This window comes from Neopelma chrysocephalum, unplaced genomic scaffold, assembly GCF_003984885.1.
Source record: "Neopelma chrysocephalum unplaced genomic scaffold, ASM398488v2 Primary Assembly neopelma1_96, whole genome shotgun sequence".
NCBI lineage: Eukaryota > Metazoa > Chordata > Aves > Passeriformes > Pipridae > Neopelma > Neopelma chrysocephalum.
Genome location: NW_020897759.1, coordinates 1,232,125 through 1,257,572, shown reverse-complemented (window position 1 = coordinate 1,257,572; position 25,448 = coordinate 1,232,125). Strand labels below are relative to the sequence as shown.

The 25,448-nt window shown below is 42.0% G+C and overlaps 1 long non-coding RNA gene across 1 annotated transcript in view; it reads left to right on the top strand.

The window, feature by feature from the left end:
- Positions 1–2,744: 2,744 nt before the first annotated feature.
- LOC113972759 overlaps positions 2,745–25,448 on the top strand; it is a 53,912-nt gene continuing 31,208 nt past the window's right edge. The window contains exons 1-2 of the long non-coding RNA XR_003535996.1: positions 2,745–2,896; positions 14,441–14,497. This is a non-coding gene — a long non-coding RNA (uncharacterized LOC113972759). The remainder of the gene's footprint in view (positions 2,897–14,440; positions 14,498–25,448) is intronic.

The following is a 25,448-nucleotide window of genomic DNA, read 5'->3' as shown; positions in this document are numbered from 1 at the left end:
TCTCCTGCGTGTTTGGCTGAAGATCAGCAATGTGCTTCTGTGAATGGGAACATCGTTGGTAAAAATGACGAGACTGTTGCTGTCATAGTACAGTGGTGTCTTGCAGTGCTGGTAGCTCAAATCTAGCTTTTCTTGTTAACTTAAACTCTGAGAAGACTGTGGGAGTTTAACCCCCTGCAACCTATGCAAACCTTGAGCTATGAGCCAGATGGAGAGAAGAGCAAAGAAAATGCATATTTGCTTTTCATTCATGGGGTTTTTTTGATTCAGCTGGAAGAGCTCTATACAGCTTTAAATGCTGTTGCATCTCATTTGTAGTTGAATGTAAGCTGATGGTAATAGATTATGTGTCAGGTATCTTGTGAGAGCAACTACCTGGCAATGACATATTATTAACAGTAGTTTAAATGATTGCACTTGTTCCAGAACAAAAGGTGGAGTTCTATCTATTTTTAACTAGCATTTCTGAACTATCTGATTGGAGCTTGGTGCTGGGGGGAGGCCTTAAAAGAAAGACAAGTTTTCTTCATGATGATCACTAGGGTGTGATGGCTGAGGGAGCATCACAGCGTTTGGGGACCACGGTGGCCCCTGTGCCTGAGGATGGTGTGTGTGCACAGACTGGGGTGTTTATCTGGGGTGTTCCTACAAATTCCCGGGACAGGGCTGCACCCAGGGCCAGGGATTGTAAGCACTGTTGCCTGAAGGTTTCCTGGGACCACAGTGCCCATGAGAGCAGGAGCAGAGGCACAGGGAGGAGGAATATTTAGCAGTATTTAGCAGGGGCTCTCACCAAACCAGGGTGATCCCTGGCTTCTCCAGTAATTTGCAAGGCATCTGCTTCCATAGATGTCTCTGGCATTGTCAGTGAGCCCCACTTGGAGCAGATTATGGCAAATAAGAGCCCATAGTGATCAGGCTACAATGCTGTGAGATTTTGACCTGGTGATTCAAAGGACCTTTTCCCAGTTGTTCATGCTGGAAAATTCTTGTATGTTTGTTTTGGTTTTCTGTTTGCTTCCTCCCAACTCCACCCTCAGGGAGCTGTTAAATTTTATGGGGATTATTGCTTTGGAAAACAGCAGGAGGTCCTGTGGCACTTTGTGCCAGCCAGCCCTGCAAGAGCCAGTGAGCCTGGCTTGGGAGAGGCCAAGGAAGGTGTAAAGAGGTGCTGTGGAAATGCAGGTGGGCAGTTCAGGTACACAGGAGGGATCAGGGGTGCAATTTAAAGGATCCACAGAGGGATGTGCTTGACTGATGACTGTTCCCTTCCATCTCAGTGCTATGAAGGACATCTGTGCCCAGGGTTTGCAGCAAGGGACAGTCATCCCCTCATGTATAGTGACCCCTTGTACTAACTGCCTTGCACAATTAACTTTGCACAGTTTTGAGCCCTTTCCCTGTCTTCAGGGGAACCCCAAATAGTAAATGTTTAGGGCTTGTTTTCTTTTATTATGTGAGGGGGCCCTCCATGGCAGCACCATATCCTTACAGTGTCCTTTGGCTGGGAGAACTGGAATTGTCCTCCATGGGCTGGCCATTCCTGTGCTGCCCAATGACTCCCTGGAGCTGACTGCAAGCAAGAAATGTGTTGTCGTGCTAAGGTGGAAGTGACACTGTTACAGCTGGATGTCTCCCTCCTAGAAGCAAGGGAAGAGAATGAAAAGAAAAAAAGTGGTAATTGCAGACTGGTTTGCAGTTATGTGAGGGAGTTTAAATTACCTGGTATGAAAGAAGTGATGAGACAATGCTAATTGCACCCCGCAATGGTGTCTTTTAAAGTCAAAATGGAAGGGTTTTTCCTTCAGAATTTCTCAGGAAGTTTTTAGTGATGCTAGACTCCCAGGGGCAGAATGAGCTGAACACTGCTGCAGCATCCTATTTACAGGACTTTTCCAAGCATTCAGCTTTAGAAATAGTCTATGGAAGGATGACCATGTTGTGGGCACCAGAACCAAAAATGTTTGAATGGCAAGTCCTCCTTGCTCCCCAGACCAATAATTCTTCATAGCACTTCGAGTCATGCTCAAAAATGTTGAATCTGTTTCCCCTTAAAGTTGGAAAGACAGAAGAAAAGTTTGAAAATAAACATGGAAGAACACCTGGTTTGCAGGAAACTTGTTATGGGAAAAAAAAATATCAAAAGTAGCCTGGTGATGCCTTTTTTTGCTATTGCTGTTTACATTAGGGGACCTAATTTGTAGGATTTTCTTAAAAATGCTTTCATGTGCAAAATCCAGAACTTATAAATCAAAACTCAAATGAGACAACATTAAGGATAGAAATTTTTATTCCTCATTTGGAGCAATGTCATCCAATTTAGGGCTTGGCAGAGAGGAGTGAAACATCAGTGGAGTCAGGGTGCTACTTGCTTCCAATAAACATTTGGTTAGAACATTGTTCATATCAATCTTACTTTTTCTTACCATAGTTTTTTACAGGCATTCATCTGCCTCTTGCATTGTTTAATATTCACGTGCTGGAAGAGTAATTTAAATAGGTAACAGATACAGAGTGTGACCCTTAAATCTTGTTCTTAACAATGCAAACTGTTGGATGGCAGCAACTGCAAATATATGCCTGGCTTTGCAGGATGCCAACTCGTTGGCTTAGGACACAGAGCTCACCTCAAATGACAATAAACATTTTATATTTAGACGTTCATTGCTGAGCCAGATGAACAAAAAGAACTGCGGCATTTAATTTTTTTTTTTCTTTTTGTTTTATGTGGAGGTCTTACGCAGGCTGACGGCAGTCCTGGAGCAGAGATCCAGCCTCGCTCCAGCGGGATACACGCGCAGATTTTAATCAGGAGCGACAGCTATGGAGCAGAGCTGTGTGCAGCACCTCTGAGACCTGTGCTCCTGCTGGTGCTCACACTTGCATGGAGGAGGAGGTGAGCAGGATGCCAAGCAATAACAGCGATAACATTCGAAATTTCTGGAAGAAATGCAAGCATTTGTTTCTAAGAAGTTGTTTCTGCCTATGTTTTTCTTCATTCCTGTCTTTTCTGCTCCTTCTGATAAGCAGTGCGCTTGTGTTGGCAGAAGGATAAGCTGTGAAGTGGGTTAAATGAGAAGGCTTTCCTGTGAGGAGGAAAAACTGGAAGTGTCTTGGACCCATATTTTGTAGTTAAATGGATTATAGCTGTCAAAACATGCTGTAGCAAGAGGCTGAGTAAGGCTGGGTCACAGACTGAAGAAACTGTGGGTGATTTAGGAAATCTGGAGGGTTTTTTGCTTGTTTGAGGTGTGTCTGGTTTTTAAGTGCTTCTGCAGAGCTGGATATCTCTAAGTGTAATGTCAGATTGTTTCAGGGCCAAAAAGAAATGCTGAATTGCTGCAGGAGGGGTGTGTGGGGTTTGCTGTGTCTGTGGGCACTCCAGGAGGTGCAGTGATGTGGGAGTGGGGTGGGGACATTCCCAGAGCTGCAGTGATGTGGCAGTGGGATGGGACATTCCCAGAGCTGCAGTGATGTGGCAGTGGGATGGGGACATTCCCAGAGCTGCAGTGATGTGGCAGTGGGATGGGGACATTCCCAGAGCTGCAGTGATGTGGCAGTGGGATGGGACATTCCCAGAGCTGCAGTGATGTGGACAGTGAGGTGGGACATTCCCAGGGCTGCAGTGATGTGGGCAGTGGGGTGGATGTACTCCTGTGTCTGTCACCTCAGGCTGTTTTTGTGTGTTTCTGTGCTTGTGTGGGAGCTGTCTGTGTCTGAACAGCTGAACAGGATCTCAGTAACATCTTCCTTTTCATATTGTTTTGATGTTACCATAGTTTGTCTCCCATTATTAATTAATGGATTGACTCTCCTTCAAAGCAGGTCACTGCTTTTTACAAGTACTGAACTGAAAGTGGGGACCGAATCCTCTCTACAACAATATTTTGTGCTGGAAAGTCGTTGGAATGTTTCAGGCACCCGCTTTGGTGCTCCTCAATTAGGGGAGGACTTCATGCATGCTGTACTGTGGGAAATGAGTGTGCATTTATTTCTCTATTTAATTGCTTTTTGTGTGAGTGAGCTTTGTTAATATCATTGTATCACAAACTTTTCTGGCTTGCCTCAGAAATCTTCCCCAAAAGAGTAAACAACTATTTCTAAACAAGATCCTCCAGGCCAGCACATCCTGGACAGCTGAGATGACCTGGGAAGTGGTTGTAGCCATTACGGTCACAATGACACAGATGTCTTATCATTAAATTTTCCATCTCCTTGAATTACTGATCTCACTTCTAAGCTTTTTGTGACTGGAACTTCTGAGTCCCTGATGTGAGAAAAGCCTCAACAGCTTCTAGTTATCTTTTTGGTAACTTCCATCAAAATTTCTGACTAAACTTCAAAGCTTCCAGCTGCCTTCTTGGCAGTAGCTTTAGGGAGCTGAGCCAGCACTAGTGCCAGCCCCCTCGGGGTCCACACCTGCCCTCGGGCTGGGATGGCTGGTGTGATGCTGCTGGTGCCTCTGCTGCAGGAAAGGAACCTCCTTACAAACCAAAAATAAGGCACAAGGCAGCTGGCAATGCTCAGCTCCAGCTGCTTTAAGTAGGCTCAAGCTTTCTGAAGGCTGGCCCTAAAGTGGCAGCCTTTCTATTGCCAGAGAGACATGAGAGTCAATAGGAAAGACTAACAGAAGTCCAGAGTACACACACACACCCCCTGTGTGAGGAGTACCTGCTCTACCTGAAGTTATTGAAGAGAGAAAGTGTGTTAGTGAGCATTTAGAGGGTAACAATTCTCTGATATATATTGATTATGTGAGCTAAAACTGAGAAGTAATGAATGCTTATCTGGGAAGTACAGCAGAAAATTAAACTTAAAGAAACAAGTTTGCTATCCTTGTTTAGCCAAAAGGACTTCCTAGAGGAAAGAAATGTTAAGAAATATCTACTGTGCAAAACCAGTAGGATTTCTTGCAAACTAGGACGAGGTTTATCAGGCATAGCATAGGTGTGGCCATTTCACCCTTGCAGGATTTAACAGAGGGCTGGGATTTACCTAAACTCAGAGTTGAACCAGAAGAACTAGATTTGTCTCTGCCAGGAAACAAAACTTGTAATTGAGTCAATGGACACAGTGTGAAATAGCAAAGGGAAGATGGAAAACACAGGAATGGTTTGTGCTAACGTTATGTGGAAGGAAGAAGGAAAGCAAGCTGAGAAAAAACCTACCAGATAATGGAAGTACCCAGTCATGATCTTCCTGTTTGCAGTGGGGTAAACTGCAGCTCTTCAGGAAAAACGTAAATGTCAGAAGCCCCTGGGGGAGATGAGATCACCCAAAGGTTTGGTACCACACCAAAGTAGCCTCACTGTATTGAAATAAGGGATCCTCACGTGGAATGCTGAAACATTTCCCTTCTGTCAGTTCAGTGCTAAACAGAAACTGCAAACCCAAGTGATCAAGTGGATCAGATGGAGCAATGCATGTTTGGCTCCTTATTGCTGACAACTGGCCCCAGCAAAGGCTGAAATGGTTTCATGGGTGTCAGCTGCTGCATTCCTACAGTGTTTACAGTTAATGAGATTATTGGATTGTTGTGTGATGTATTAAAAAAGGTGATACTGTATCTACAACAGCAAGATGTTGGGGCAAGTCAGAGATGTGGACAGATAAGATCAGAGTGAACATATGGGACACATATATGGGGCTGTATATTTCAGAGATTTTGTCCATTTACTCCACTTCTTGCAGTGAATAGAGATGATTTATTAGAGAGTCCAAAAATGCCATTAGTATGCTACATTTGAAATGCATACCCTAATCTTATTTACCACTGTCCTGTGCAAGGAATTTTAATTATTCTCCAAGGTTTAAGGGAAAAATACAGCCAGAAAAAAAAAAGAATGATGCTACAGTAAACTGGCTTTCTCACACATAAGCTTTCATAAGTAACAAAAGGGAAAATGTGGAAATGTGCAAGCAGCATTCATTTTTTTACTGCATTACCTTGTGAAAGCAGTATACAAGAACTATTAATATTTTATTACAGAGATCTGTAGCTGTGTTTGCAGTTGACTGATCTGATTGTATGGTAAGAATTAAGTTGACAAACGAGCACTTCTCAAGTACAGTGCTGGCTTTTTCCTCTCTTTGTTTTCATGGCCAGTTGTTAAGCTGTGTCACCCCGGCCACGATGTTGTTAGGCAGGGTTTTCCTTTTCACACCATGCCTTTCTGGGCACGTGTTGCATGGGGTGAGGTGCTCAGAACCGAGGGAAACCTGCAGCCAGACACAGGTGACCTTGTCTGCTCCACCACTGGCACCCTTCTCAGCAGCAATGACATTTGATGTACTCTCACCGAAAACACAGTGGCTTGGTTGGTGTGGGGTTTGTCGGATTTCTTTGTTTTGTTTTGGAGTTCATTGGTTTGTTTTGCTTTGTTGTTGTTTTTTTCCCCTTCTCTTGGTTCCTTGTCTTTTTTGCAGTAATACTCCGTAGGCCTGATCCAGCTGAAAATTCCCCACAACAAAAAGTCTGGGTTTTGTTGTAATTTATAGAGGATGAGCTGTAACCAAAAGATACTGATCCTCGGGTCCAGTTCAGTATTTGCTCACTGCTCACGTGCTGCCACAGAACAGAGGGACGGTGGGACGTGGAGCTGGCTCTGGGGCAGCCTGGGGACTGAGGTGCTCTGCTGTGTGGGGCACCCCTGGGCTCTGGTCTGGCTCTGTGATCCTGCAGATGGAGAGGTTTCTGCATTTGTTTTGTTTGTTTGTTTTTATTCTAAATTTATATGCTCTTCGGATAGATAAACAGATAAATTCACATGAGTAGCCCTGTCCAAGTCAGTGAGAGCAAGAACTCTTTTGGTGAGACTAGAGCTGTTGTGCGCTGAGAGCAACCATGGTGATGCAATTACAAAATTTTATTGTTAACTGAGTGCACCATATACACTTTCTCATTTTTATTATGTTAATAATTTTTAGTGTTTTGAACCATCTTCTGTGCAATTGTCTGGTTGCAAAAATTTCCCCAAACAAGCCTTTAATCCTTTTCACTGCTGCTTTCTCGAATCTTTATACAGGAAGAACCACAGTGCCTCCTTTTTTTTTTTTTTTTTTAAAGCATTCAATTCCAAGTCCTTGGGATACATTTAATTCACTGACTCTGTATCTCTGCTTTTCCAAGGAAGGAATGAGAGTACTAGTGGCTGGTTTGAAAAACAGCAGCTGACAACTGCGCTTAGTTTAAGACGGCGTTAAACTCTTGTTCCTCATTTATTTGAGTCTGTCAAAGATGCATCTGATATGGAAGACCTAATTCTGGTACAATCCTCTTCTTGTACAGTTGAGTCTGTACTGATGCAAAGGCTTTGTCACACACATAAGTTACTCTGATAATAAGAGAAGAAAGTTACTTTGAAAGAAATGCCGCTTGGAAATACTTGTGTTAAATCAAATCCGATTGTTATAAGTTTCAAATGCCAATTAAAATATCCCAGCTCAGCAAAACCTGATATCAGTAGCCAGATAAATGCCTTCTAACTGGATCAGCTGATGGGAGAGGGGACCCTTTTCATGAATGCAGGTGTCAGATGATCTCATATTTGCCTTAGAACCCATTTCCTTGGCTGTAGGCTCACAGAGGAGAGAAAATATAAGGTCTGAGAAAAAACAGCAGCAACCCATAGTGCTCACTGTGACCTTGTAAAGCAATTTAGGCCCATATGAGTGAAGAATTTCAACAGCAACTACACACAAATAGGTGCATTGGGGCCGCTGTAGACTCGTGCCTTGTTTTTCCATCTCTAAAATGAGGGAAGTGGTACTTCCTTACCTGTATTTCCACCCTTTCTGGGTGTAGGGAGGTTGTGAAGTGCCTGAATGCCAAGAAACGTGCCTTCTCTTTGTATCACTGATGTATTTCTAATTCCATAGTTTCAGTTAGTGGGAGTTTCTTCTTGTCATGTCCCTCTTGGTTCTTGGGCTCCTCACGGAAGGCAGTGGTTAAAGTTACTGTGACGTGATGTAAAGCAGCCAAGCACCACTGCTGTACTGAGGCAGAACAAAGGCAACTGCTGGCAAAGCTTCAAGGACACCAAGGGCATCTTGTTGCTGAAATCTAATCTAGTGCTGTGACACTGCTTTCCTCCAGGCTGTATGGAATGATGGGGGGAAAACAACCTGTGGCTGTCCACTTACTCACCATTACAGAAATGCTGCTTTCTTCTATTTCACTTTCCCATTTTGCAATGGATGTTTCACTGTTTACTGCAGGAAATGATCAAAGGTGTGTACAAGAGAGTCTGTGTTAATAACTGGGCAGGAGATGGGTTTTTATGGGCTTTTGGATCTCTCTAGGAGCACCCTGGAGCATCCAGGGCAGGCAGAAATGGCTTAATGTTGTCAGTAGAGCCTGGAGGCACATTCCTGCAATCCCATGGGGGTGTCAGCCCACTGCTGGCAGCAGGATGGGGCATCCCAGTTCATTCACTTCATCCCCCATCCATCCAAACACCACGGCTGAGATGTGTGACTCAGGTTACATGGGCTCAGAGCCATGGTGTGTGCAGTACTGTGACTACATTTCTTTTTTAGCACATTGCAGCAATATATTGTGCAAGTGAGTTACCAAAATATCCTGGAGCCCACCCACAGCTCCTGCTGAGAATGGATTATTTTCATCAATTCTCTCTTTTTTTTTTATCCCACTAAGTCTACTCTTCCACAGTTTAGTGAAGCAGGGATGTACTTTCCTCCCCTGGCATAGTGCAGCATGGCTCAGGAATATAGAAGCAATTTGTCGGTGTGACAATATGAAAACTCCACAGAATTACAAAAATAGGTATTTTTTTTTCTTCTGTGCAAGTGTGTATTATGCTCTTCTCACCTGGATAAATACACACAACTCACGTAAATGACCCTCAACATAAAGTGAAAGTGAGTGTTGGTTCCTTTAGGCGTGGAATTATTCATTTTTAACTTGGTACTGGTGCATCAAATTGCACGCAGTTTAAAGGTTGATAAGTTATTTGTGTTTTTCCTTTAGACTGTAAATGAAACAGTTTTCAGACACTATTAACTCCTTTAAAAAACAATTCTCTCTGAATTTCGTGCTTTTGAAGCATGCCAGAACATTTCTTCTCAAAACAGACACCATGTAATTCTCGCTTATGGAAATGGAATGATATATTGGGAAGCTATAATAACAGTTGCACAATATAAACACGGAGGCAGGATTTAATATTTTTCTAGTCTCTCCTCACCTACCAGTGATGGTTTCAACCCTTCCCCTTAGGAGCACAAATCATGGTGACCGTGTGACACAATTCCTTTTCGAGACTGCCACACAGAAAGAAATTATCACCTGATGGAGGGGCTCCAGAACTTCTCAAAATCCCAGGACTGTCTAGGCTTAGGTTTTGTTCTGTTACCTCGCTTTCTCCTTAGCCACTCTCGATTCATATTGTACTTGTGCATGAATTACATCCAGTTTTCAAAAATATTGACTGCTACAGAAGAGCCCTAGTTAGTAAGCAGAACCACCAGAGCAGAGAGAACTGGGATTTTTCCCCTTCTCTGTAGTGTTGATAAGTTATCGATTCCAATTCCAGCTGTATAAGGTGATTTTCTGTGGGTGTTTTTCATACATCAATCTGAGCTCGGGTCCTGAAGCCAATAATTTCCTGCTTTGCTGCCTGTCAGTGTCAGCAGCCACAGGGATACAGTTTTTGGGGCAGCTGCTCACAGGGGCCCTGGTGGCAGGTGTGGGGGGCTGTGCTGTAGGTCCCAGGCTGCTTCCTTCCCTCTGCTCCAATGGTTACAGCTGCAGAGGCCATTCCTACTGCTGCCTGTAAATGCCATCCAAACTTCTCTGCAGGATGGCTGCAAACAGTTTGGGTTTGAGTCTTTTTAAATGGTCCTTTGGTTTGCCCAGTATGTATTTTCCTTCACTGGCAGGGTACCTCATTCCCCTGTGTTGCTCCTCCTGTTGTGACTTCTCAGGACTTGACCCAGAGCAAGAATATTCATTCTCCTCTTGACATCTGTTCAGATTCTATGAAGCAGAGCTTGCTGCTCATCCTCAGAGCAGCACAGGGAAAGACTTGCCACAGAAAGCCCTTGTTGGTGTGATGCAAAGCTGGCAGAGCCAAGTGTCCTTTCCTGCTTGCCGCTGCTGCTGGCACTGCGAAAGGGCGAATCCCCTTTGTGCTCCCACATGGATTGTTGCCAGGCCATTTTGCACTTGTGGAAAGACCCAGATTCAGGAGGACTCCACACAGGACATGCAAAGGCAAGGCAGACCTTCCTATATCCACTGAAAGATGGAACTACAAAATATCCTAAGCAGAAGAGAGGGACTTCTGCATCACCTGTTGGGAAAGTTGTTACCTGCAAAGGTTTTAACTATGATACACACCAGGGCTGTGAGTTCCTCTGTGGTGTATGGGTAACACCTGGGAGATATCACTGCAATGAATATGAAAGTGCAGCATAGTCCTTGGCCTCTCTGCTGAGCTGCTGTATTTAGTGCCACAGCTGGCAGTGATAGTAAAAACAGTGGGTTTGTGCCACTGACAGTGACAGCGATTTCTCATACCCTGAATTCAGTAAAAACCTGACACTTCCTTCACTGATGCAGTTAATATTTTCTCAGTCCACGACAACATTCAGAATCTGGCTCATCTGAATTAGAAACTGGACTGTTTCAGCAGCAAATTTTGCCAGGCAGCCATCCAGTTGACCTAAACCATTTTTAACATAGTGATTTAGAGGCAAGAGGCACTTCTGTGTACTTTGCTGTATCCTAAATCATCTGTGCTCGTTCTCCTCATAGTTGAACTATGTCACTTGAGTAGAAGTACTATAGCTGAAGCGTTTGCACTCGGCTCCAAAAGCCCTTTGAATATTCTTACAAGAAAAGGTTGCTTTATAGGAAGATGGAGCACAAATTATTTCCAGTCTGGAGCTGACATGGAGATTTGGCACTCCATCTGGAGTGCTTCCATTCAAGAGGTATTTCTATAAATTCTGCCCTGGTCCTGATGCACAGACAGTCTCTGTTGTCAGTCTCAAACCATAGGCTTGTCAGGCGTGATAAAGGCAGAGGAATATATACAGTGTGCGTTGGCTGATTGCACATTGTCTGCAGCTGTATAATTTTCCACAGTTATTGCTTTCAGGTGATTTATTTGTGCAATTTCTTGGGGCAAGTCATCTGCAGGTTTCAAAATGCATAGTGTTATGATCTTGGGGATTTATTCTCACTGTGTAAATGGGGACTCTCAGTGTCATCTATGAAACTGCACTAAGATAGTGTGGAAAAATAATCAAGACCACTTTTAGAACATGGACCTCAGCAGAATGACTGGAGGTTTATATTAACATGCCTGGTGTATAAAATGTGACTGGAGAGCAGTTGATAGTCTATCTAAGAAGAGGTACAGCTTTTGGATAAAAATTATCGAACATAAGGGGCAATGAACAGAAGGTTTTAGAGGTGTAGCGTGTAGAATTTACCATATCTCTTGAAAATAGATGTCTTGTTTTCATGCTAAGTACTGTCTTTTTCATCTTCTACAGGAAATACTTCAACTCTCATGGAAATAAGTAGGGAAGGTAATCATAGTTTCTTACTCATTTTTGCCCCCAGAGGAAGGAGACCAACTTTTCTTTGAAGACTATTTGTACTGTAATTGAACCAGGGTAATTACTATGCAAACAATACCTACTTTTCTCATAGCTTCAGGAAATTTATGATCTCATTATTTGTTTGCTTGTTTGTTTCCCACTGCCTGCAAATCACTGGCTAGATAAAGATTAGCCTGGTGAACCCTTTGATAGTTTGGGCAATACATTTCATATGCAGAGTGGTGAAGTCCTGGCTGCAGGAAAGGCTGGACAGTTTAAGATGCCAGCTTGTTGTTCTCTGATAATTTGTTATTCCTTGGCTGGGACAAATAAGCACCTTTCTGGTGATGTGGAGGAAGAGGCCATGTGGCTCAAGCTCTCCAGTTGGCTGGAAGAAACCATAAGGAATTTGCTGTATTAATCAGTATTTTCTTTATGCTGAAATTGCATGTGCTGCTGTTGAAATCTTTCCTTTGTGACTTGCTGTCCGGCTTTTTTGTATTGAACGAACCCCATAAATTCAATAGGCTTCTCCCCAGGCTGTGGGATGGAAATCACTTCTAGATGTAAAAAACCCCAATGCCTAGTGTGGAAAAAAAAATTTCTTTCCATTTGCAGAGCATGTGTAGAGGAAAAGACAGTGAAATTACCAGGGTAACATGGATGCATTAGAAAAGCTTAATTCTTTTTCAGTCCATAGCCTAGGAACATGGTGCCATGATATGAGGAAGCAACTGCTTGTAGTTTCACCAAATGGTGGTTTGAGTTTTTGTTTCTCCCTAGTCCAGCCTCAAGCTCTGCCCTTGAGCTGCCTGCAAGGCTGTTGTGGGGGGCAGCTCCTGTCTCCATTCTGGCTCCTTCTGAGGAACAAACTCCACATCAAACCTGCTGGAGCTGTGGCAGATGACCTCCCCTCCCTGCTGCCTTTCTTTTAAGATGGACAGCATTGCTGGAGTGCTTGTTTTCCAGCTGACACAGCATGTTTTATTTACTGCAGGAAGCAGAAATATCTGTGTCCCTTTTGGTCTGACTACCTCAAATGGTGTTCCCCCCTGCTTTTGTTTTATTGGTTTGTTGGTCGTGAAAGTGCAACCTCCTACTGTTTTGTCTTTGTTGCTCTATAAATTACTGAATATTGCCACATTTCATGAATTCACAGTCAGGCAGTTGTTGAGGTTGTAGCAAGCAGGTGTTCTGCGCTTTTATATCCTTTACTTTTAGTGTAAAGGTTGTATTTTCTGCTGACTGTAAAAAATGATAGGGTTTTTTTGGATGCTGAATATGTGACTGTTTTGATCCAGGTAGTGAATTCAAATGGGAATATTCTATTTATAAAGGAATTAATGCCAAAGTACCAGCACTGGAAACCAGTTTGGGCTCACGGTAAAACTGCAGAAACTGCCCCTAAGAGAGCTCTGACACTGTCAGAGTAGCAGAATAGCAGAAAGTAAACCAAGTCCAAATAATTAACATTTAGGCTTATGTAAATAAGCCTACTTCTCTTTATCAGATCTGACACTATCTTCTTCAGTCCTCCATGTTTCTGAGATGGTATAAAAAAATCAGATGAACAGAGGAAATAGCTTTGTAAAACCTGAGGATGTGAATATCCTTTAGTTTTGTATTACTATCTGCACAAGGCTTTTCTGCTCCTTAGTGTCTCCACAGATACTTTCTCAGCTGAGACCCTCTCACTAACCCCCAGGAAAGGCTGAGGCCTTGAACTCCACTGTCCAGAGCAACCCAGAAGTCTTCCAAATGATGGGGAAAATGCATTGCTCTCCATAAGTATCTTAGTATGGAGCATGTGCTTGTGAGTTCAGCTTGGATATGGGGTGTCCTACAGCTCTGTGCCTCTGTGTGTTCTCTGACCCTCTCTGATTTCTGCACTTGATACCCCCCCTCAGTTTTCCCAAGGTGAGTAATTGCTTTCCCTTACACATTCCCGCGTGTGCTGATCCCCCAACTCAGCTTGTCTGTAGTGAATCAGTATTTGTGGGAGACAAAGCAAATGCCATCCTCTAGGATGTATATGCTACAGAGAGGGAGAAAAAAATCAGTATCTGCTTATTTGTATTAGTCTGTATGAACTGATACCACAGCCTTCTTGACCAGCTCAAGTCCCACCTCAAAGAGGGAATGGACAGCTTATAAACTGTCTGCATTAAACTTATTTGCAGGTGACTTGGTCCTTCCCCAGGGGCCTAGTTTGGTCCTTGCTGAACAACAGACAGTTGCAGAGAACTCAGCATTTTCCTAGGCTGAGTTGCTAAGTTTCTACCTGTGCCATCAGAAACCTCCCTCCTCTTTACTTTAGCAACTCTAAGCTTACTTTTTGAGTGACTAAAAAACCCACTTTAGCACATATTATGTGCTTCCCAGTCCTTCAGGCTTCTCCTTTAGCAATTCCTTCCAAACCCTTTTTCTTAAGAAGTATAATTTTGCAGGCTCCTTCACAGAAAATGTGATCTCTTCGTAATCTCCTATACCTTAAAATAAACCAGCCACCCTTCAGTCCATTTCTCTCACCATCCAGTCATCTTTCATCCTAAAGCTTAATGAACTGCTTTCTGCTGTTTTAATGTAGATACTTTCCAGTTCATCCTTATTTCTGGACTGAAACACCTTCAGAAGTGTCAGACCTTTGCCAGAGATGTAACTACATTTACTTTTTTTCCTGTGATGTGCTATCTCTGAAAGTCTCTTATATGGACTTGGATTCAGGGACCTTTATACACTTAGCAAATGCAAGCTAAGGTTGTAGCATTTTGGACAATTTTTTGTGGAAATTCAATTAACAAAATTCAGTCATTTGCTGTTTTCTAGTGACCTAAAGGTCACTTTCTCTCTCATTTTTTTTCTTTTCCAGGCACTGAAGACAACATCACCCAGTGTCTTTGCCATGGCCCAGCCTGCAAACATGAGTGTTGTTTCAGTGTGTCCCTCATCCTCAGATCCTAATTCCAGGGCAGCTGAACTTTGCTGTTCTGTTTTGTGCAGCAGCATCTCGGTGTCTGCACAACTGAAATTCTATCCCAGCTTTCACCCCCTCATGTCTGGAGTTACTTAGGAGGACACTCACACTCTATTTCTATTTGTTCAAAATGCTGCTAGTGATACTCATTTCTTGCCTTGTAATTGAAGCACTTTATCACTCTTCTTGCGTCTCTTTGCTGACTTACTTTCATCCCCTCTATCCAGTGTCATTCTGCATTTGTAAGACCCTTCCAAGCCTGCCCAGTGAGGCTGTGAAGCTGTTAACTCTTGTTTCTGCCCTGAAGATGGTGCCAGTCATTCTCATCCTCCTGCTTCGCCTTTTTTTATGTTCCTTGCCAGGGATGAGCAAAGTTCCTTGTAAGCCCAGCAGGGCAGCTCCATGGGGTGCCTCCTAGGCTAGCCTTGAAATTCCCTTAGCAGTGATGCCTGTGTGCCAGTAGGCACCCAGTGTGTCACCTTGGCCTGGCTTGTGTCTGTGCTGATGTCCTCTCAGATGTGGGATTTGAGAGGGGACAGAGCATGGCTGGCTTTCATCATCCCAAAACGAAGCCCTGGCAGCAATGTACTGCTGTAATATGACCAACACAGTTTGCTTGGGAAGGTTCTGGGTTATCTGTATCGCATCAGCTCCTCCTATACAAATTGTTTAGGATAAAAGTATCTACGTTTTATAAATGTAATTCTATAAATCAAATTGTTTTCACAGATCACACTTTCCTTTTATTGCTCTTTGTTATTTGGGGGCATATGGTAGCTTTCTGTAAAATGTCGCCTTAATTGCCTTCTGGATATACCCTATAAATCCTGACAAATGCTTTTAAAAGTGAAAACCAAGGCATATTTTTCTTCTATCAGAGCTTGCTCAACAAACCGCTTGTACCTTTTCCGTGGGGCCTTGCAAAATGCTGTTATGTCAAGAAGAATAATGCTATTTAATTTATGAACCATTAATATTTATTGCACATGCAATCGTTGGCATTTTGTGTGAGAGAGCTGGACAGCAGCTATTAAAATTGGAAAGAGGTTGTATATTAACCAGGGCTACTCAGATAATTCATATGGGGTAATTTTTGATTAATTTATTTCTTTCTGTTGACAAATTTCCTGGTAGTGGCCAGCAAGGTGGGTTTTTTAAACTTATTTCCTAGCTTATAATGAATTGCTCAGTAATTACTACAAACAATTCAACTCCTTTATTATTAGGATTTTATAAGTGTGTTGAAGAAGACTTGCTTATCTTGCTACACAATTAAGGAGTTGGATCTCAGTCTCACTTCTGAGTTGGGATCTGCTTGTTTTCCACAAAGATCAGGACTGGGGGCTCCTTACTCTGTGTTTTGTGTAGGGGCATCCAGAGACCCCAGTGTATGATGCTGCTGCCCCAAACCACACCCCCAATTCCACAGTATGAGGATTTGCAAAACCTTCTAGCAGTGCTCAGCTTTACAGTGAATCCTCCTGCACACTGTGTTGGAATACTGGCCCAAGAGAGGGCTCTGGTGCCACAGTATCATCTTTTGAAAAGAACATGATTAATTTTGGGGTATAAGTTGGATAGATCTGCATATTTGTAGAACAAGTTGCCTGAAAATTACTTGTAACAAGGTTTTAAAATTCAGGTTATGTTGGTTTCTCCTGATACAAGTCTGCTCTTTTCAGTTCCTAATGGGGAATAATGTTATTTTCTTGAATCAGGTTCTGGTTACAATGTAAGTTTTATTTCCCTAAGTGTTTTATGTGACTCACTTTAGAATTAGCTGCTTCAGAGAAGTTTCCAGATGATAGATTACTTTGGGAGATGCTTACAGAAACGTGTGAGTATGACTGATAGCCATCAACATGGAACAGGTGGGAATTCTGAATAGTTTGATTAATGTTTTGGGGGTTGTTTATTATTAATTTTTTAAATGTTGTGATACTTGCACCTGTAACAGAGTGGAGTCTGACTGTATCACTGAAGAGATTGATAGAGGAATATTATGCCTAACACATTGATACAAATACAAATTTGATTCCCATACAAATTGGAAACCTGGAAAGCAGCAATATTGCAGCCCATTAAGAGACACAGCAGTGCACTAGTCAGAACTGAAGTGATGCAGTGATACAATTCTGCCTGATACTGAGGTAAGAACACAGAGATAATAGAAGTTTTCACTACGTGCCTGTGTTATGCAGAGGGATTAATTGTGATTAGATCTAGGGTATTATTTTGATGAATTATTCCCAGTGAGATATTCACAGAACAAGAGGGACTTTAAGACTGGTGAAGCACAACAATCCTGTTAGCTGGTTTGAGAAGATCTGATTCAGCTTTGTCTTCTAAATGCAGTCACTGGAGTCTAGGAGGGTGGGAATGGCTGCTCAGGCCGTGTCCAGGTGACAGGCAGGAAGCAGTCCTGTTGGGAAGGGGGCAGGCTGCCCAAAGGACTGTCCTCTGGTTCCTCAGTGCCTGTGTCCCATTAGGCTCAGTTCTTGCATGTGGGAAACCTGGTGCAAATGTCTAAATCTGTGTAGGGGAAGCTGGTACAAGCAAGGGAGCAGATTTACCTGGTTTCCAGATTCGAAATCTGCAATCTTGCAAAAATGTTTCTTAAATGCATTGTGACTTTTGCTTCAATAAGGGCAGCCAGAAAGTATCTCTTGCAGTTTTTGTTGCAGTGCACTGGGGCTGGAAAAGATTCAGGGAAAACCTGGAATTGCTAGCAATAGTCAACTTCCAGCATGTGTGGCAGACCAGTCCCTCACATGCATTTTGGATTTGCACGGAGATGGCAGTAGCTACCAACCCTTGCATAGTGTCCATGACAAAAGTCAGAGCTTTTAAGCGGAAAATGAAGAAAAAAATATAAATACGTCATCTTTTAACTCCTGGAAGATATGTCAGTTCTTTTGTGGAGCTGGAAGAGATTTGTTACTTAAGTTTGAATAGGGAGAGCAGGAAAGCAATGCAATGTAGTTGTTGGTAACTTCCACACGAACATTTAACAAGCGGATGTTTCTGATGTGGAGAAGCAGCAGCATTTTGTTTCCATAAGGGTGCATCAGAAGCACAAAGCTGTGCTTTTGAGTTATGAGGAAAGATGAACATTAATAAACAGGCAGGTCAAGAAACACCGCAATACAAAGGAGTTTGTTATTCCTCTAGCATTTGTCACCAGATGCTCGCCCTCCAATAAATCTTGCTTTGAGAAATAGTTTTTAAGTCTTGCTTAGATCTGACAGCAGTAAAAGTCCCTTATGAACTCTGAAAAGGCAATCTCAATCCAGCTGCTGGTGTTTAGGGCTACACAAGATGAAAAGTGCTGTAAATGACAGAATCTATCTTCTAATAGATTTGACAAATGCTGGGGCTGAACCTGTGAGCGATGGGAGCTTTTTTTATTGACTTGCCAAAAGCAATGGTTTCTGTGAATTGCACGGCTGAAACGAACAGTAAAAACATGCACTGATGCAAGTTGCTGAGTAATCATGTATCCTTCCTGTAAGCAGTAAATACCTTTTTTGCTAACTAAATGCTATGTTCAAGAGCAAACCATACAGAAGGCACAATAAACTTCACAGTAAATCTGCCTCCTGGGTGTTGAGCATCAGGCTGCAGTTACTCTGTGACTTCAGACAGATCGTGTAGCTCAGGCTCCTTGGTTTCTTCACCGAAACCAGGCAGTTCATAAGATCCTTCAGATCACTGGATGAGGGATTTTTTCCCACACTGGGGTATTTTTAGTAAATTGCTAATTTTTGCAATCTTGATAGGGTGATATCTCTCACTTGCTCGCTAAAAAGGTTTTTCCAGTTTTTTCACGAAGCCTAAATAGAACCCAGGTGCTCACCATCCAGCACCAGCAGCTTTGCTGTAATATACATGTATATATATTTTTTACTTTCCATAAATAAAAAGCCCTTTTAATTAACATTTCAAGAACAGTGTTAACTAGGTAATATGACTTACCACTACAGTCATTAGCAGGTCAGCTTCTTGGAGAAAAAATCCTCACTGGCTTTATCAGTGTGAGCTCTGCTGAAAACTATCTCCAGCTGAGGAACGTGCAAATTCCTTGGGCAAACATTAATCTTTCAAGGGCACACACTCTGGTAGCCAAGCAGAGAAATGCCCATTTCTATAGCAAAATAAATCCACTTTGGATAACTAAAATCTTCACTTAAACCTTAATAACACCATCCATGGTATTTTTTTGGAAAGCCAGTTGCTCCCACACATGCCTTTCTAGCTAGAATTGGGGCACTGAAAAGATTAAATCTCATCATTCTGCAAATCTCCAAGTATCTTAACTGTCTGCAATATGTTGATGTTAGGTCAATATACTGAAAACAGCATAGCACACACAAACTGCAGTGTCTCCAGCACACACCCACGGGTGCTTATCAGACAAAACCATCTGAATCACTGAGCACTGATGGGCCCGTTTCACTCCAACCAAAGCCCAAACTGCCTATTGCATTTCCCTCCTGAAGCTCCCAGCTATGTACACTCTTAGTAACGAGTCTTTGCCCTTGACACTGCAATTTTTATTTTTTTTTTCACTCAAAGCTTTGGTGTAAAATGCGAGCTGCACAAGTTTAACTCCTGTTTGTTTCCCCTACACTTTTGCTCCTAATTCTTCCTGCCTTTTTAAAAATTCCCCTTTATTCTTTCTCCCTGCTGGTTTAGGATTTTGCAGCAGCAGAAAAGATTTTGTTGTAGTGGTTGTGAAGAGCATATTCCATACAGGAAAATATTTTCCATACATGTATCACTGGACATAGTGGCACTATGTAAGTAGCACTTTCTTTTCTACATGACCTAGATGTTTTCTGGTCTTCCCACTCAAGAGCTGATTTGGGAATCTGCATCAGTGAGCTGAAGGAAATAGGTAGTATGGTAAATTTAACAGAGGAGGAAACTTTGGGGTAAAATGCTATAGCTTGCTCTGGTGTGTCTGAATTTCAGTCCCACCTTAGAGGTTGTGCCACTCCATAGCAGTCTTGTGCTCTGTCTTTCTCAGGTTGCAATCCATGAAGTCTGGAGGTGTGGACATGGAAAGAAAGAGATTGAGAGGGAGGGCACTGTCTGCTGTTCTCCCCGTGGTTCTTATAAGGCACTGAGTAAGAGGTGAAAAGCATGATCATTTATTCATTCTGCTGTATTATAGGCATATGTGACCACAGACTTGCAAAAGACATTAAATTTGTAAAGTCAAGCTCTGAGAACTTGTGTGGCTTTGCTGCAGCCCTCCGTGCCTGCAGTTAGGAAATGGCCTTTGAGTACACAACTGCAAACTGGCAGGAAGCATCAGAGTGGGAAGAATGAATCATGGACATGAGCTGTTTGTTAGGGCAGGTAATGGAAAAAAAGGAGTTGAGGAAGGAGAGTGCAATTAAAAGGAGGCAAGGGCGTGTTGAGTGGACCTGTGATGTCCACCCTGATGTCTTCCCAATGAAGGCTCACCTGGATGATGCACTGGAGAGCTGGATTTGCTCAGTGCCTTTGTTCAGTGTATTCTTGCCTTGTCAGTGTCTGTCTTTTCTGTGATGCATCTTTAGGGACCCTGGAGTCTGATTTGGAGAAGCGCTGACTTGCAGCTGCAGATCAAGCCCGTGGTAGATGTGCTTTGAACCAAAAACTGTGGTGTTTCTTTAGCTGGTTCAAAAAGTCAGGCATGAGATGTCTCATTTGGGCACTCGAAATTCCTGTACAATATTGGCATGATTTTCTCTTTGCCTCAAATCTTCCCTCGAAGTGTCTGCAGGAGGGGAAATCCCATCTTCTCAAACAAATGGCATTTGTTTCATAACACCACTAATGTTTATGAAGTACGAATATTATCCCTTCAGGTGCTATAAAAAGCCCTAAAGCAACTAATAGTTCTGTCTTCAGAGCAAACTTTGAATAGTGTGCAGTAAATACCTTAGTGAGCAAGGAGTGTAGTGCTGAGTGGGAATACAAATAAAAGTTGGGCTAAGGTGGACTTTGCACAGATGTTAAAAGAAAAGGCTATTAATTTATTGAAGTTTAATCAAACAAAACCCAAGTGGGCTGCTATGGAAAAAGAGGTAGGTGAGCAGTACGGTGGTTTATCTGTGGTCCCAGCCTAAATGGCTCTTTCACGTCAGTTTTTTGTTTAAGAGGATAATTTTGAAGCAGATGAAAAGGCCAAGTGAGCTGTGGAAATGGACACATGGAAATGTGAGTACCAGACCACATACACAGTGATCGAGGCTGAGCAGGTGCTGTGTGGCTGCAAAATGGTAAAGAAACTATTGGAAAACAGGGGGAGAGGGGAAGCAGAATGTAGCCAGCAATCACTCTGGCAGAAGCACAAGTGTAGGAATGTGCTGGGAGAGTGAGCTGGTGGTGGGCACCACCAGCACTCGGGCATCAAGAGCAGTGCTGAGACCCCGGAGTTAATCGCTGCTGCAATTTCCTGTGTCCTTGCTCCTGGTTTAGATTCAAGAAGGCAAACTGGTGCTTTGCTCATCCTCTGCTGAGGGGACAGCATTTGCTTCTGGCTCTTGTCTACAAAAATGTCTAATCCTCTCTGCTAGGCATATTCCCTCGCTATTGACTGTTGGCAACACTTACATGAATCTATACATTGGCCTTTTCAAATCTGAAGGGGGGTGGTTATAATTTTAAAAGTGTACCTTTCAGTTTTGTTGCCTGCTTGCTTGTTTTGCATCACAGGAGGATTAACTGAAGTATTTGGCTTAACTTCTTTATGCTGTGCTCTCACATGTATCCTTCCAGCGTGTCCCCTCTGATTCCTATTCTTACTAAAATAAGCAGTCCCAGTTGTTCCTGTTTTCTGGCAATTTCACTGGAAGAACCATGGTCTTTTTTGAAATTCCTGGGGTCATTCAGATTAATAGCATTTTTTTAATATGCAGATTGCTTTCTAGGACATTTGTTAGGTTTATTTTTTTACAGAATAGATTTTATTAATAGGATGAGTTTCATAAAGTTATTGCCTGAAGATTTCAGGTGGAAAAAAGAGGAAAAAATGAACTGATTTGGAGAAACTCAGGGGTGGTTAGACCAGCTTTGGCCCCAGGAAAAGTTCCGGGACAAATTATTAAACTGTAAATTTATCAAATGCTGAAGATGATGAAATGATTAAAAAACCCTATGGGTTTGTGAAGAATGAGTAATTTCAAACTAATCCAATTTCTTTCTTGGGCAGGATAATGGGCACAGTACATGGGGGGATATGTAAATTGACTGCTATTAAGCTTTTGACTTTTTCTCGTGGTATCTTTATATACAGCACAGGGAATTATGTCCAGCCTGAAAACACTGCACACAATGGAGTGGAAACCACTCAAAACTCGTTGTATGTCACTGCCAGAGTCAGAGGGCTTTTGAAGTGGAGGTGTTTCTATTCCGTATTTTCATTAAGGACTCAGGTAATGGAATGGAGGTTAAATTGGTCAAATGCACAGAGGACATCACACTGTTATGCTGTAGGGACAATGGAAGACAAAACTGGAATTCAAAAGGGCCTTGTTAATTTGACAGAAAGTACTGAATCAACAAGAGCAGGTTCAGCTTTTCAAAGTCCCCGTATGGGAAGATAAGGGGCAAGCTGGGGTGAAAAATGGAGAATAGTAACTGCCCAGGAGCCTGAATGGTAGAGAAAGATTTTTGGAGTAGACAACAGCTGAATACAGGTCAACAAGTGGTATTCTTGCAATAACACATATTTCATTGTTTAACAAGGATATGGACAAATTGGAGGCAACTCAATGGAGAGTTTAGAAAGGATAGAATGAAAGTTGAAAGAAGTGGTTATGTTTTAATAAGAAGAAAAGAAAATAGACAGGATAACAATATCCCAGTTTGCAACAGAGGGTAGCAACTAATTGTTCTGCTTTCATCCTTGGAACAGAACAGTAACATATCAGTTTAACGTGGAAGAAAGAAATTCAGGTTGAAGGTTAGAATAAAGTGATATAAAATAGAAAGAGATCCCTCAGAAGGGTTCTGGACACCTCTGGAGGTACTAAGGAGAAAGCTGGCCAGATATTTGTTAGGAATGGGAGTTGAGATGTATCCAGCCCCTCCATTAGTATGCAGGACTGAAAAGTAGGGTGTCTTCAGTACCAATTTGACACCACTTTTCTGTAACTGTTCTTCTTCCCAAGTAAATTAATATTTTTTTTTGTTTTTACCATGTCAAGAAAAGATTAAAAAAAGGTAAAGCTGAACTTCCTATCTGAATTGAACTCTGTGTTAATGTCTGCCTTTCCAGAAAGATTATTCTTGTGGCGCTCTGAGAGCCTTTTCGATATTCTGTCTGAAATCTTCCTCACTTGAGGTCTGTTCCAGCTAAAACAGTGAAAATGTGCTTCAGGAGACAACTTGAACTGTTTGATCCTGTATAATACCTCTTACAATTTTCATCTTACAGGCCGGGCCAAACCCACTGGTGTAGAATACAGGCATGGGAGATGCTCTGTAGAGTGAGTGGCAGAAAGTCTCCTCAAACTTCACCCAAAATGAAAGAATGTGCAAGGCTTTAGATGTGCACTGCAAAGAGCCGTTGTCTTAATGTTAGCAAGTTTAAGAGGAAGGGAGGAGTTGGACTGAAATAATGTGTGAGAAAAGCAAGGGAGCAAAAACTAGAGGGACAAGCAATTGGGTTTGTGCCACTGAAGAAAAACTCAGTGTTTGTTTGTGGGCTGGGCAAGGCTGTGAGTAATGACAGGCTCTAATGTTTGATCCTGTGATCATGGAAACACAACTTCATGCATCCTATAAAGTAAACACGTCTTCAACTGAAAATTACTTGGCTCCATCATGATGTCCTCTTCCTAATTAAAACAGCTGTCAGGATCCTGAGTTTTGGTAAATTGAGGAAAAATGAGTGTGTTACAAAACTTCAGTTTAAAAGAGATACTGCTCACAGAAATAGTTTGCTAATATCATTATATGTCCCTCATGGAGTTGACAGATACTGCCTCTTTCTTAAACAGCAGGCTCCAAACAAATAAGCAACCCACTGTCCTTTTCTCACTCCATTTTCTCTGAGCTTGCACAAGTAAGGCAGAGGAGAGATGCAGACTTTTGGTTGAGGGTCTAAATACTACTTTTGTTTCACTTCTACTCCCAACTAAGAAAGAACTAGGAAACTGAAATTTTTTCCAACTTGTAGCAGACTGCAGTCGAGGAGCACAAAGCTCAGGTAGTACAAACTTCTTTAAATCTTGGAGGTTCATTGGAAGGCATTTTTTTTTCAAGCTGTTTTTATAAATTTTTTTTTCTCCTAATGGAAAGAAAAATATTCTTATAATGGAAGAAACAGAAAGATTTCTCTCATTGATCAGTGTTCATATTCACTCTCTTTGATATCACAATTATATTTTTGGTGTGTTTGGTTAGTGCTTCATTTCTACTGGTTAGTCTTTTACAGCTGCTGTCTTACAGGCAGATCACCTTGTAAAATGAACCAACACCTTTTCTTCTGCCATAATCTATAATGGTTTTTTTATTTAGTGACCAATCAGATGTTGTTGAATTTTCTGAGTATATCCTGTTTTGCACATTGCATGACAAAACCAAAGCGGGTAGGTGTTTGGAGGTGATTTTAGAACTGCTGTTGTGTTCAAAGAACTACAGAAGAAGACTGTGCCACAAGTAATTTTCTGAGCATTTCCTGAGCAAGGGGTAAATTACTGTTTGTAGGAAAGGGTAAAAGTAGTCAAATATGCTTTTTATGATAGTAAGACCAAAATGTAGAACAAATCCTGACATTAGAAAAGTGGTTGTTTTGCTCTTTTTTCTTCAGTTTACTCCCTATGTTATTTCTAAAACTGACCTTCTGCCAATGATAATGCATTCATGAGTTTGTTTGCACAGCTCAATGTGCAATGCCTTTATGAAATTTGATCATATGAGTGGCACATGTCAGATGAAGCTCTTAAGGGATATCTGGCATCATATACAAAACAATTACATGTTTGATTGCACAGAGTATAGTCTCAAATGGTGCCAGCAGCTCCTGTTAAATGTCAAAAGATAAAATCAAGCCCAACTCCCAAGCATATTTTACATACTTTGTAAAGCTGTCATTCAGTGATATCCTGTCTTTGGTTCCTCTTCCCTGTGACATAGATGTTTCTTTTAGCTTTGTTCTTTGGATGTGTATTTTCAAATTGTATAGGCAATGTACTCTTAAGTTGTACAGCTCTGTATGTGGGTCCTCTGCCATCAATAAAATCTCAGGCTGACCAACAGTCACAGTCAGAGCTGACTTTTGGGTTTCTGTTACAGCTGCCAACCACAGGCAGCAGGTACTGGGAGTATTTACATTTATGTTCTCATCTGTACCAAAGCCAAGTATCAGCACCTGCATTTGTGTCTTCTGTCAGCATCTTCTCTGTTGTGAGATGCTTTGCTTTTCAGCAAAGAATCCATAAAGTTGCTTAAAAATATCAGAAGGGCCGGACTGATTTACTGCTGAATCATATAATGGCAATTACTGGCATGTGAGAAATGATCTTGGAACTAGAATCAAATCAAAGAACAAACACACCTACAAAATACAGTAGGGACTCACTGATTATTGATATTTGGGGATGAGATGTGTGCATGTGTGTATGTATGCATCCACATCAAGGTAAACCTCTATAGAAAGTTGCTTACACTTGTTTTCTATATTGTGTCATAGCATTTGCTAATTAATTACATTTTGCACAACTATAGAGCCTTTGCCATGTTTCAGAGTGTGTGAAATACAACCAATCTTCACCAAGCAAGAAGGAGGTAGAACATGGTGATGGTTTGAGGAGCTGTGTCAGACCATGGGCTGGAATGATCTGGAAAAGGCAGAATATCCAGGTTTGAGAAAACAGATCCAACAGTGTATTTTTCTATTACTGTT